The sequence below is a fragment of the Pogona vitticeps genome, chromosome 2, assembly GCF_051106095.1.
Source record: "Pogona vitticeps strain Pit_001003342236 chromosome 2, PviZW2.1, whole genome shotgun sequence".
Taxonomy (NCBI): domain Eukaryota; kingdom Metazoa; phylum Chordata; class Lepidosauria; order Squamata; family Agamidae; genus Pogona; species Pogona vitticeps.
Genome location: NC_135784.1, coordinates 29,006,667 through 29,019,721, shown reverse-complemented (window position 1 = coordinate 29,019,721; position 13,055 = coordinate 29,006,667). Strand labels below are relative to the sequence as shown.

The 13,055-nt window shown below is 41.3% G+C and overlaps 1 long non-coding RNA gene across 2 annotated transcripts; it reads right to left on the bottom strand.

Annotated features, from left to right (window-relative positions):
* Positions 1 to 2,241: 2,241 nt before the first annotated feature.
* Positions 2,242 to 8,813, bottom strand: LOC140704300 (uncharacterized). Of its 2 annotated transcripts, none has more exons than XR_012083398.2 (3): positions 8,679 to 8,813; positions 4,315 to 4,421; positions 2,242 to 2,448 (listed from the first exon to the last, which is right to left on the bottom strand). It is a non-coding gene; the product is annotated as an uncharacterized LOC140704300 (long non-coding RNA). The 2 variants fall into 2 exon arrangements; XR_012083397.2 differs by having other exon boundaries at positions 8,675 to 8,806.
* Positions 8,814 to 13,055: the final 4,242 nt, after the last annotated feature.

Below are 13,055 nucleotides of genomic sequence, written 5' to 3'. Positions count from 1 at the left end.
TGGGATGAATTTGTCTGGGAACTGCAAAGCATTATGGATCTGGTAGTTTTACGCCTCTCAGGAAGCAATCAGACCTTGTGGTTTCCAGAGAACTTAGCCCTGCCTAGTCACTTCACCTTCATCAAGAAGTAATTATTTCTCAGGGGAAAACCCAAAGGAATCATCATCATCATCACAATCATCTGTTAATGTCCAAAGATTGCACAAACAGATTACAAAATTAGACACGATAGAGTGGCAAAGTTAGTGCACTGGTCATTGTGCAAAGAATATAACTCGCCAGCGTGCAAAAATGAGTGGGAACATCAGGTAGAGAAGGTGTCAGAAAATGAGAAAGTCAAGATCTTGTGGGATTTCTGGATTCAAACGGATAGACACCTTGAACATAACACACCAGATATACCCCGTTTCCCCCAAAATAAGACTTGATATGATTTTTCAGGATGCTCATAATATAAGCCCTACTCCAAAAAGCCCCCTTTATGTGAAACCCTGTCCTCCACCCTTGTGCAGCAATCATAAGAAGATGACATGACTGTATTTGAATGAATGTTGACTGTTGTACATGAAAAAAAATCCCCTGAAAATAAACTGATACATTTTTGGAGCAAAAATTAATAGATGACCCTGTCTTATTATCAGCGAAACATGGTAGTAGTAATAGAACAAAGAAATGCCTGGCTCATTGACATTGCAATTCCAGGGGATGCCAGAGATGGGGGGGGAAAGAATTTGGAAAATTAACAAAATACAGAGACCTGGTCATTGAAACATCTCGCCTCTGGAAGAAACCCACTTCTGTGGTTCCCGTAGTCATTTGAACTTTGGGAACAATATCAAGAAACTTCACACAGTACAGTGGTGCCTCGCATAACGAGGTTAATCCGTTCCGGATTAACCCTCACCCAGCAAAACATCACTGTACGGAAAGGAAAAAGCCATAGAAACGCATTGAACTTTGTTCAATGCGTTCCTATGGCTTGAAAACTCACCGTTCAGCGATGTTCCTCCATAGCGCCGCCATTTTCGTGCCTTCGGTAAGCGAGGGCAGGGCGCGAAAATGTGGCGCGGGCCTTCCGGCGGCCATTTTGGAACCGCCAATCAGCTGTTCTCCCCTGCTTCATTATGCGAAAATCGCTAAGCGAATCACTTAGCAAATACCGCATGACGGAAAACCTCCATAGGGGCCATCGCTGAGCGAATGCTCCAGCGATGGCCCAGAGCCCCTCGTTAAGCGATTTTATCGCTCAGCGGAGCACTCGCCATGTGAGGCACCACTGTACTATAAGCAGTCGCAGATCTCAGAAATCACACAATCAGAGCTACAAAGGATGGCAATATTAGGGACAGCAAACATACTGCCCCGATATTTAAGAGATAATTAGGGTTTTTATAATATTGACTGTGCCTGTTTTTTTCAAATCATCGTTGTCGTCATCATCACCATCATCATCATTATTATTGATGATGATGATGATTCAGAAACAGCAGGCACACTTAGTTGCAGATCTCAGAGCTATAAAAACAGAAGTATTAGGAACAACATATATACTATGACAACATATATACTTAGTTTTTTGGTTAAAACTTGTATTTGACTGTGCCTGGTATTTTTGAATAATAACAATAATATAAAAATTTTAACAAGACAAAACCCCCACTAACTGTTATATTTTAATGTGAGATTTCTGTGGACAGCTGATATTAAAATATAACACTTAGTCTTTAAAGTGTCATGGGTTTTTGTCTTTTTAAAAAATTATTATTATTTTTCCTTTGGGTTTTGCCTGAAACGCTTGCGCAAACTAACATGGCTCCCTCCTCTAAATTTACCATTATTTCAAAAATACAAAAAATCTCATGTCTCGTGATTACAGGATTCAGATATTTGAGATTCTTAATAAGAAGTATGTGACCTGCATCGAAAGGCCTGGATAGAGGCAAATAAAATATGCATTTCTTACAATGTGATATGCTTGGGTGCAAAAGCAAACCTGTTGATATGAATACTTTATTCTTGCATTTCATTATGTAATTTTTTTAAAAAATTGTGGTCGGCTGCAGTCAGAACACAGGAGGAGGAGGAGGAGGAGGAGGAGAAAGAAAGAACACATGAGCATCTGGGTAATTAGATCCATCTATCCATCCATCCATCCACCCATTGATGCATTCCTCCATTCTCAGCTTGCTAAGACAGTTCCTTTCTGAAATTCATTCAGAAAAGAAACCAAAATGCAAAAGTTCAGATCCAAATGAGCTTTATTCTCCTTTGGAATTGTACATCAATGTTAACACTTGACAATAAAAGGGGGCATCTCTGCTGTTGCCAGGATAGGTGGAGAAGGTAATGGTAGAGTCCATCATAGAAGAACATTACAAAGTGCAGCCTTTCCTGTCAGTCTGTTTTACCCGGCTTGTTTGGTGATTCGAATGGATGCTCAATCACTTCTGCAGGAGAAACACAGACAGGGAAAATAGTAGGGAAGAAATTAAAAATAAAATAAAACAAAATTTACAGTAAGAATATTCATTGGTATGGATGGCACAGTACTAGTAACCCTACCAAAGCTTAATCTTTATGCTACGGATAAGATAACTTTTAAGGGAGGGGATCAGATCTTCCCTTCAAGGCATTCATGGGCTGGCCGATGTCAGGAGAAGGGGCGCATCCTCAAAAGGGGATCAGAATCCTGCCCAAAGCACCAGGGGGAACTTCTCCAGCTAGTGCTTCTCTTGGGGAGTGTGAAACTAAGGGTGCAGTCAGACAGCTTGCAAAGGTGCGCACATGATCGCACTGGAAAGGGGAGGGATCAACCCTTCGGGCCGCCGGGGAATTGCTGCACTTTGGCCCTCAAAAGTAGAAGCCCTTCAGCAGAACCACGAAGGTCCAGTTTGGTCTTGGATCACGCTGGAGCACATTCCCCTGTACAACCCACAGGACTGCTCCCAAATTGCCATCTATTTCTCCATGTGATCACGCCATCCCGTGGTTCCTGCAAGCATTCCCTAAGTGCATAGCTGGCCTGGTTTCTCTTTCCCCTTCTTGACACAGAGAAGTAGAAGGGAGGGGGGACCATGTCCGCTGGACAATTTGAGTGCAATTATTTACAGAGTGGCCACCTTTCCTCCAGGGACTGCCCTCCGCCATGGAAAGTCACAGAGCACTTGGAATAACATTTTTAGGCACTAGGCGAGGGTGTTTGTATTATTCCAGGTATTTTAAAATGTGTTTATCATTTTTAATGTCCTTCTTTTCTCTTTTCCGTTCACTATTTCAGCAAGAGAATTGGAGTCATGGCTACTACCCTGTCTCCCCGAAAATAAGACCTACCCTGAAAATAAGCCCTAGTAGAATTTTTCAGGATGCTCGTAATGTAAGCCCTACCCCAAAAATAAGCCCCAGTTAAGTGAAACCCCGCCCTCCACCATTTTGCAGCAACCAGAAGGTGACATGAGTGTATTTGAATAAATGTAGATTGTTGTATGTGAAAAAAACATCCCCTGAAAATAAGCCCCAATTTTTTTTTTGGAGCAAAAATTAATATAAGACCCTGTCTTATTTTCAGGGAAACACGGTACAAAGGTTTTCTTACTATTTGTAATTACTTGATGTAGGTTTAAATTTTACTGTCATATCTTTATTATGTATTTTTCACCTTCAGAATCCTACTGAGGAGCTAGAGGTTGGGAGTTTGATTCCCAACTGCACCTCCTGCATAGAGTACTCAGAAGTGGTTTATCCTTCCCTTCTTCTGGGGCTTTCCTGGGACTGTGCAGCTTGCCCAAGGCCACCCAGGCTGGCTCTGTTGATAGGAGGTGCAGTGGAGAATCAAATTCTCCATCTCTAACTCTGCAGCCAGATGCAGAAACCACTGAACTATCCAGCCAGATTTAAAGTGGACTTAAAACATATGCCGTTTTCCCGAAAATAAGACCTAACCTGAAAATAAGCCCTAGTAGGATTTTTCAGGATGCTCGTAATATAAGACCTACCCCCAAAATCAGCCCGAGTTAAGTAAAAACCCGCCCTCTACCCTTGTGCAGCAACCAGAAGAAAAAGACATGACTGTATTTGAATAAATGTAGATTGTTGTACATGAAAAAAGTAAAACATCCCCTGAAAATAAGCCCTAATGTGTTTTCTGGAGCAAAAATTAATATAAGACCCTGTCTTATTTTCGGGGAAACAGGGTAAGTACAATTTAAACACAACCCAAAATGGAATTCTGTATGATTTTGACAAAAGTGTGTTGTTGCTGGTCTTTGAAGATACAGTGTAGTGCTATGTCCCCCTCCATCATTCTAAGCTCTTACCTTTTGCCTTGTCAAATATGCCCTTCAACGTCCTAAACAAACACCTGAATGTATCTGCGACACAATCCAGGTTACACATCTTGCCAGCTTGATGGGATCCCCTTGACCTGTAGGTAGGAATAGGGACAAGTTCTGTCAATGCAGCTCCAGATCATTCCAGGTGATGCTAGGTAACATTGCATGCCCTCTTCTCTCTGAGCCCACTGCTTTTCTTTTGCAAAGCTCGCACCTCCCCAAATCCTTCTTCAGAGTCCCATATCTTAAAACCATGAATTGGTAATGCTTGGCACTACTGATCTGACTCACGCCATGCAGTGGAATCAAGGACTACATGGAACTCCCAGCCCAGCCCAGGATTAGATAGGGTAATTAGCTGTTTGAGGCTGCATGAACAGGATACTCAGCATCTAGTTGTTTAAATCGGGGGTGTAATTCAGGGAAAGGACCGGGACAGTTTTACCAGCTGCTTCAGTGATGGATGTGTAAGAAGTGGAAAGGATTTTGCTTCCATTGATTTTAAAGATTTTTTTAACTAAACCCTGCAATTTTCTTTTAAATATTTGGGACGGAAAACACAATGTTGAGATTTAAAAAAAAAAAGAGAGAAAGAGAGAGAGAGAGAGAGAGAGAGAGAAAGCAAATGGTGGCAGTGGGACCACAAGAGAATCTCTCCTGACCCAGGGCTCTGCATGGTTAACTCTTTTTAAAAAATGAGGTTCAGTCCTGCATATTCAGTCCTCTTAGTGTAGAATTTGAGTTGCTATATCTACCTCTCTCTTTGTGTGTGTGTGTGTGTGTGTTTATGTCTCTGTCTCTGTCTCTTTCTCTGACTCGGTCTCTGTCTCTGTCTTTCTCTCTCTCTCTCTCTCTCTCTCTCTCTGTAAAACATTTTTGTTTCCTTATTTAACATCTGTATGGTAGGCATATACAATATGGTCCTCACCAGGCCACAAATAGCTATACTGCTTGAACTTAACTGATGCAAATGAATGGAAAGGATGTTATATTCAGTACAGAACGAACTTGATATTTTAAGCATGAGACGTTAAAACATTAGAAGGCAGGAAAAAGCAAACCAGATGCGTTTCTCCACCCACCCACCCATAGCTCCTTATGTGCAATCATTGCAGCTCCATATACATCCTCTGTATAGAGGCATCCGTTCCAACAATGAGCGTTTCCAAATAGTTTTGATGGAGTCACACCCCCATGAGAGGTTCCACACAGTATGAAAACATCGTTGTGGGAGCAGGGGCACCAGTTGTACCAAATTGTCCTGTTTGGGACACCATAATGATGCCATGCATTATTTCTTCTTCCTGAAAACTAGGTCACATATGCATATGCAATCTCAAATCCATTTCCCAATATCTTGCTGCTGACTCAGAAGCTGCTTTTGAACTACAGCAGCTCCCAGGTGTTCTGTAGGTGCTGTTCTTTCTCACTTATTTACACTCCTAATATCTGCATCATGAGCCTTGATTATACTAATTAGCACCAGCATCTCCTATCTATTCTCTGATTACATTCAGGTTCACCCTAGATAAGCATCCCACACACAATACTTTACAGGCGTAGTTTTCGATAAATTATAATCTCCATATTATTTGGATATAATGTACTTAAGATGAAGTCAGTGCTGTAGTATGTCTTCCAAAACTTAAAAAGTTTGATTACATGTTGCACTCGCTATCAACAGCCCAAGCTGTGACTCCGTAGGATTGACAAATCTCCCTGTCCAAAAGGGAGATAAGGCTCTTTAGAAGATAGCAAATCACATGCCAGCTGAAGCAGGAAGCATGGGCTGCCCCATCTCCATGGCAGGAAATCTCCTTTTGTCTTTATTCTCAACGACAATTTTTCTTCTCTCTGCTGTTCCCCATCCTGATTCTTGTTAGCTGGGTAGCCCTCCTCTCCTCTCTAATATCAACAACCTCCGATATGCAGATGATGCCACTCTGATGGCAGAAAGTGAGGAGGAATTAAGGAACCTTGTAATGAGGGTGAAAGAGGAGAGTGCAAAAAACGGTCTGAGGCTCAACATAAAAAAAAAACCCTAAGATCATTGCCACTGGTCCCATCATCTCCTGGGAATAGAAGGGGAAGATATGGAGGCAGTGACAGATTTCATTTTCTTGGGCTCCATGATCACTGCAGATGGTGACAACAGCCCCGAAATTAAAAGACGCCTGCTTCTTGGGAGGAAAGCAATGACAAACCTCGACAGCATCTTAAAAAGCAGAGACATCACCTTGCCAACAAAAGTCCGAATAGTCAAAGCTATGGTTTTCCCTGTAGTGATGTATGGAAGTGAGAGCAGGACCATAAAGAAGGCTGACCACCGAAGAATTGATGCCTTTGAATTGTGGTGCTGGAGGAGGCTCTTGAGAGTCCCCTGGACTTCAAGGAGAACAAACCTATCCATTCTAAGGGAAATCAACCCTGAGTGCTCACTGGAAGGACAGATCCTGAAGCTGAGGCTCCAATACTTTGGCCATCTCATGAGAAGAGAAGACTCCTTGGAAAAGACCTTGATGTTAGGAAAGGAGAAGGGGACGACAGAGGATGAGATGGTTGGACAGTGTCATCAAAGCGACCAACATGACTTTGACCAAACTCTGGGAGGCAGTGGAAGACAGGAGGGCCTGGCATGCTCTGGTCCATGGGGTCACAAAGAGTCAGACACGACTAAACAACTAAACAACAACAACCACCTCTCTGTATATGCTTGCCCATTAATTGAGGTCTCCCTGAGGTGCCTCCTTGATGCCCAGCCACAGAGAGTGGTACTTCATCTGGCAACACCAAGGAAAAAACCCTTCTTGTCTCTGGCACCCTCGTTGTCAAATGCCCTCCTCGTGGAGGTCCAACTAGCACCAATGTTAGGTGCAATCAGATGGTGAGAAAGGCTTAAGTCTGATCATGGTGGAAAGGGTGGGTTGGTCAAGAGCGATCTCCCTTAAAAACAACACATCAGTTCCTCAAGGAATGGCTCCAGCCTAGCCCCAGATAGGAGCAGCCCGGCTACAGGAGAAAAAGGATCCAACCTGGGCATAGATTGGGGTTGAGCTGGAATGCTATGTTGTGTGGTCACTGGGAAATAGCTCACAGAAGCTGTCCAAAATGTGAGCTGCATGCCCTTGTGATCTGTGGATATAGGTCAGGTTATCAAACAAACAAAAAAACGAACTCATGATTAGAGAGAATATATTTTTTTCTCCATCTTATCCAATCTTGGTAATCCTTTCTTAAACTAATTGTATTAATTAATATACCAATTGTATTTTTATAATTATCTATATTTTATATTGTTTTTATTTTATGCTGTAAGCAGCCCCGAGTAGACATGGTCTAGAGGGGCAGGGTATAAAATTAATTAATTAATTAATTAATTAATTAATTAATTAATTAATTAATTAATTAATTAATTAATTAATATGAAAACAGTTCTGGTAGGATGAGAAGGTAGAGGTTGAGTGGAAAACTCACAGGAAGGGAAAGAATGCAAGATCTTAGGCTGTTGTATTAATATTTATATCTGTATCTGTATCTATATCTGTTGTATTCATATCTATATTAGTAGCCATATTTCTCCAGGGAAACATCAAAGAAGAAAATGTAGATGATTATACCACAGATTGCATGTATCCTGATAGTGTTTCTCAACCTTTGTGGTTTTTTTTTTCAAATACATCATGTCCCCTTTTGAGAAGCATAAACATTTCATGCCCCCCTTCCAATTTGCCTCTTGCAAAAAAAATGCCTTTCAAGCCTGAAATATTGTAAATTTAAAAAAAATCAAAACATCTGGAAATAAAGTGCGAAAACATCCCAATCTTTGGATTGTTACATCAGTTAAAGTTGTTTAAATATTAAAGATGCTTTCCCTCCCCAACCACACACGCCTCCCCTCAAATCTTGATTATGCCCCTCTTGAGTGGACAGGGATACCCCGCTGGTTGAGAATCACTCTGTTATGCTAAAATTCAATAACATTATAACCCTATTTAACGTTATTAAGTGCAATCAATATTTATTTAAAAATAGTGACTATTATTATATAAATACAACCATGTGCAGTCCCATTTACTAGATGGGAAGCGTTTTGGAATGTAGTCAGCAGGGCTAAGGGTTTCAAAGGACTTTGCTAAAAGATCCAATCCAGTCTCTGTGTGGAAGGTAACATGGCTCAGGGTCACTGGTCCATCTGACTGAAGATCTTTCTCCATCCATTCCTTTCCTCCCAATATATTTAGTTTACCCACTTATCTACTGTTGTCTTTCATTAATAATCACCCATCTCAACAGCCCTGGAACCATACCCACTGTTTTATTAGGTACCAAAGAGATTCTCACTTACTTACAAAGCGGTCTTTTCTCTGATGTCCTGGATGTCTTCTCCTGGTGATATCCCAGCCCTCTGAAGATCTCAGGTGGCTTATATAGCCAGCTACCCGATCCTTCCGTCCTGCCCACATCAGGTAGCCACCACAAATATGAAACAGATAGGTGGAGTCAACTTTCACAATTATGATGCCGATAGTTCTGTGCTCTACAAACTGGGAGTCTGCTGACTTGTGTAGGTGGAGGAAGGTCTAATCTCAGCTCAGTCATGAGTGCTTGAAGTAACAATGGCATTCATCCTTGGCCTTCAGAGATTTTTGAATAAATCTATTGATGCTTAACTGTGAGTGCTTTAGAAATAAAAGCATGTAACGGTAGAAAGGCATGAAGAAAAGGGCTTATATCACAACTTACCATCAGTCATCAACCCAAATGGAGATTGCAGTTAAGAAATAGAAAAAAAACTGAGATTCAGAAGGGTAGCAATGAAGGAATTAGAAAAGATTATCAGGTGTAAGGGTGTTTCACTGGAGACCAAGACCAGGATCATCCACAGTCTGGTATTTCCAATCACCATGATGGGTGTGGAAGTTGGATAGTGAATAAAGCTGATGGGGGAAAATAGTTTTGTTTGAAATGTGGTGCTGGAGGACAGCTTTGAGGGTAACCTGGACTGGCGAACAAATAGGTCCTAGATCAAATTAAGCCTGAATGATCTCTGGAGGCAAAGAAAAATGATGAAATAGAGGCTCTCCTACTTCAGGCACATCATGAGAGAAAGCAGGATTCTCTGGAAAAGATAATCATGTTGGGAAAGGAGGAAGGCAGCAGGAAAAGAGGAAGACCAAATAGGACTGATGGACTGATTTCCTAAGGGAAGCCACAGGATTGGGTTTACAAGAGCTGAGCAGGGCAGCTGAGGACAGGAGATTTTGGAGATGGCTCATTCATAGGGTCCCATAAGTTGAAGGATCTCTCTCTCTCTCTCTCTCTCTCTCTCTCTCTCACACACACACACACACACACACACACACACCAACAACAGCAACAACAGTAGCAGCAGCAGCAGCAGCAGCAGCAGCAGCAACAACAACAACAACAACAACAACAACAACAACAACAACAACAAGAAGGTAGAAGAGCATGAATAGAATGGCTTTTATCTCAGCCTACCACCCAATGTGCCTAACGGCTAGGTAGCCAAATCTGGGAAAGTAAGGACATACATCCATCTTGAATGCACACCTTAATGGGGTGAGGGGCTTTGAGTGTTTCAGTGCAGCTGAGAGCAATGCTGTCAGGAGCCCAGGTAAAGGTAAAGGTAAAAGGTTCCCCTTGCCATTTAGTCCAGTCGTGTCTGACTCTAGGGGGCAGTGCTCATCTCCGTCTCCAAGCCGTAGAGCCAGCGTTTGTCCGAAGACAGTTTCCGTTGTCACATGGCCAGCGCGGCTATACACGGAATGCCGTTTACATTCCCACCGAGGTGGTACGTATTTATCTACTCGCATTTTTACATGCTTTCGAACGGTTAGGTTGGCGGGAGCTGGGACAAGCGATGGGAGCTCACTCCGTTGCGTGGATTCGATCTTATGACAGCTGGACTTCTGACCCTGCAGCACAAAGGCTTCTGCGGTTTAACCCGCAGTGCCACCACGTCCCAGTGAAGGATGACAGACTCCATTACAAATCTGAACTCCTAGCAGGGTCACTTAATGCAGAATAATTACAGCTGAGACACCAGACTAAGATTCATCCATCCTCTTCAAGGCAGCTACCGGGCAGCAGCAGTAGCTGAAGGTGACACTAGTGGAGGAGGCAATGACAGTGACACTCAATCTATCTTTTGTTAGTACTAGGCAATGGTAAGCCACTGCTGAACTTTCTTTACCATGAAATCTCTGCCATGAGACAGTCCAAAATGAAACAAGAGATAGTGTTGGAAGATGAGACTCCCAAGTGAGTAAGCACTCAATCTGCTACTGTGGAAGAGCAAAAGCGAAGTATAAATAGCTCTCTCACTAATGAGACAACTAAATTAAAGCTGAAAGGCCATCTGTGGCTGACATGCACAGAAGGGAAAGGAACACATATAATTGGAACATGAAACATGAGAAGCATGACTCAAGGTAAATTGGAAACAATAAACTACGAAATGGAATGTATAAACATTTCAGTGTTTGGTGTCAGTGAACTAAAGTGGACTGGAACAGAATGTTTTCAGTCAGACAACTACAATGTGTTGTACTCTAGAAAAGATAAACCCAGAAGAAATTAAATGGCTCTAATACTGAGTTAAAATATAATACAGGCAGGAGCTATAATGTAAGATCTGACCAATTAATATCAATTAGACTACATGGAAAGTCTGTCAACATAACAATAATTCAAGTCTATGCTCTCACTATTAATGCTGTAGATGGAATTAAAATGCAAGTATCCACGAGGAAATTGATCATACACCAATTACTTATAATCATAGGTGACTGGAATGCCAAGGTAGGGAACAAAACAGAACAAAATGTTGATGGAAAATTTGGCCTATGGGACAGAAATGAAGGAGGAAAATGACTCAAAAAGTTGTGTGAAGCCACAATCTATTTATTCTAAAGACATAGTTCAAGCTACTGAACCAATGGCTGTACATGCGGGCAACACCAGATGATCAATACAGAAATCAAATAAACTATGTTACTGGAATCAGGAGGTGGAGAAGCTGTATTCTCTTTGCCAAAACAAGATCAGGAGTGGATTGTGGTACTGCTCCTGAACTGATAATATCCAACATAAGAGTAAATCTGAAAAAAGAACATTAGTGTCATAATGTAATTTAAACAACATTTCTGATTACAGTGGTGCCCCGCATGACGACGATAATCCGTCCTATTGGAAGAGATTTGCATTATTATTAAACTCAATTGACCAGAAGAACTGTGGACTGAAACCAGAGATATTATTAGGGAAGAATGGAAAAATAAAATTCGTGCAGTGAAAAAGAAAAGAAAAACCAAGATGGATAATGGAAGAAACACTTCATATTGTAAAACACAGCCAAAAAGTAAAAGTAAAACATGACAGAACTAGGGTCAGAACCTTGAATGCAATTTTTAAGTGACTGTCAACATAGAGACAAAGAGAACTAATATGATCACCTGGGCAAAGAAATAGAGGGGAATAGCAAATGGAGAAAAAAAGAGATATCTTCCAGAAGATTTGAGAAGTGAAATGGAAATTTAGATTGGGACTACTGAATGACCAACCAGAAAGCACAGTATCTGGCCAGGAGAAAATAAAGAGAAGGTGGAAATAGTATTCTGGAAAATTTCTACAGGAGAGACAAAATGATGACAGACTCCTTTGAGGACGAATCCTATAATGAGGATACTGCAGTTTGAGAAAGGGAAGTGAAGACTGGTCTGAATGCCCTGGAAATAAATAAATCACTAAGAGTAGATGGAATACCAACATTAAGCCAGAGAGACTGGGGGGGGGGGGGATAAATAATTTAAGATATATAGAAGACACCATCTTTCCATCAGAATGCAGCAATTACTTGAAGTGACTTTTAGTGAAAGTGAAAGAAGAAAGTGCCAAAGCAGGACTGCAATTGAACATGAAGAAGACAAAAATCACGGCTACAGAAAAGCTATAGAACTTTAATGTTAAAAATCCAGAAATTGAAATAGTGAACGATTTTGTATATCTTGGTTCAGTCATCAATACAACTGACTGAAGCCAAGAAATCAGAAGACTGACACTAGCAAGGGGAACAATGAAAGACCGTCAAGTGCAAAGATGTGCCATTGGAGAGCAAGACCAACACCAAGACCATCCACATTTTTGTATTTCTGATTACCATGTACGGGTGTAAAAGCTAGACAGTAAAGAAAACCGACAAGGAGGAAAATGATTCTTTTGATGAAAGCTTTGAAGATATCCTGGATTGCCAGAAAGATGAACAAGTGAGTCCTAGATCAAATCAATCCTGAACAATATCTGGAGACGAAAGTGGTGAAACGGAGGCTGTTTTACTTCAGGCACATCATGAGAAGGTAGGAGTCTCTGGAAAAGACAATAATTTGTTATTGTCATTGCTATGGTATTTATTGATAAATTAAGAAATTAATGGGGTTGTACCAAGGAGCAGTGGTCCAGGTACAGGAGGTTGTTAGGTTTAACACACCCACACCCACACACATAGGCACAGAACACATAATTAAACTGTGGAAATAGCTATCATGCAGTGTACAAATGGCTTCCAATTTGTACTGCTTTAAAGGGGAATTGGATGTCACTTTGTATCTGTATTCATTCATTCATTCATTCATTCATTCATTCATTCAAAGAGAGAGTTCTTGGTGTACTCTTTCAGTCAATATTTATTTCTCTGCTTTACTTTC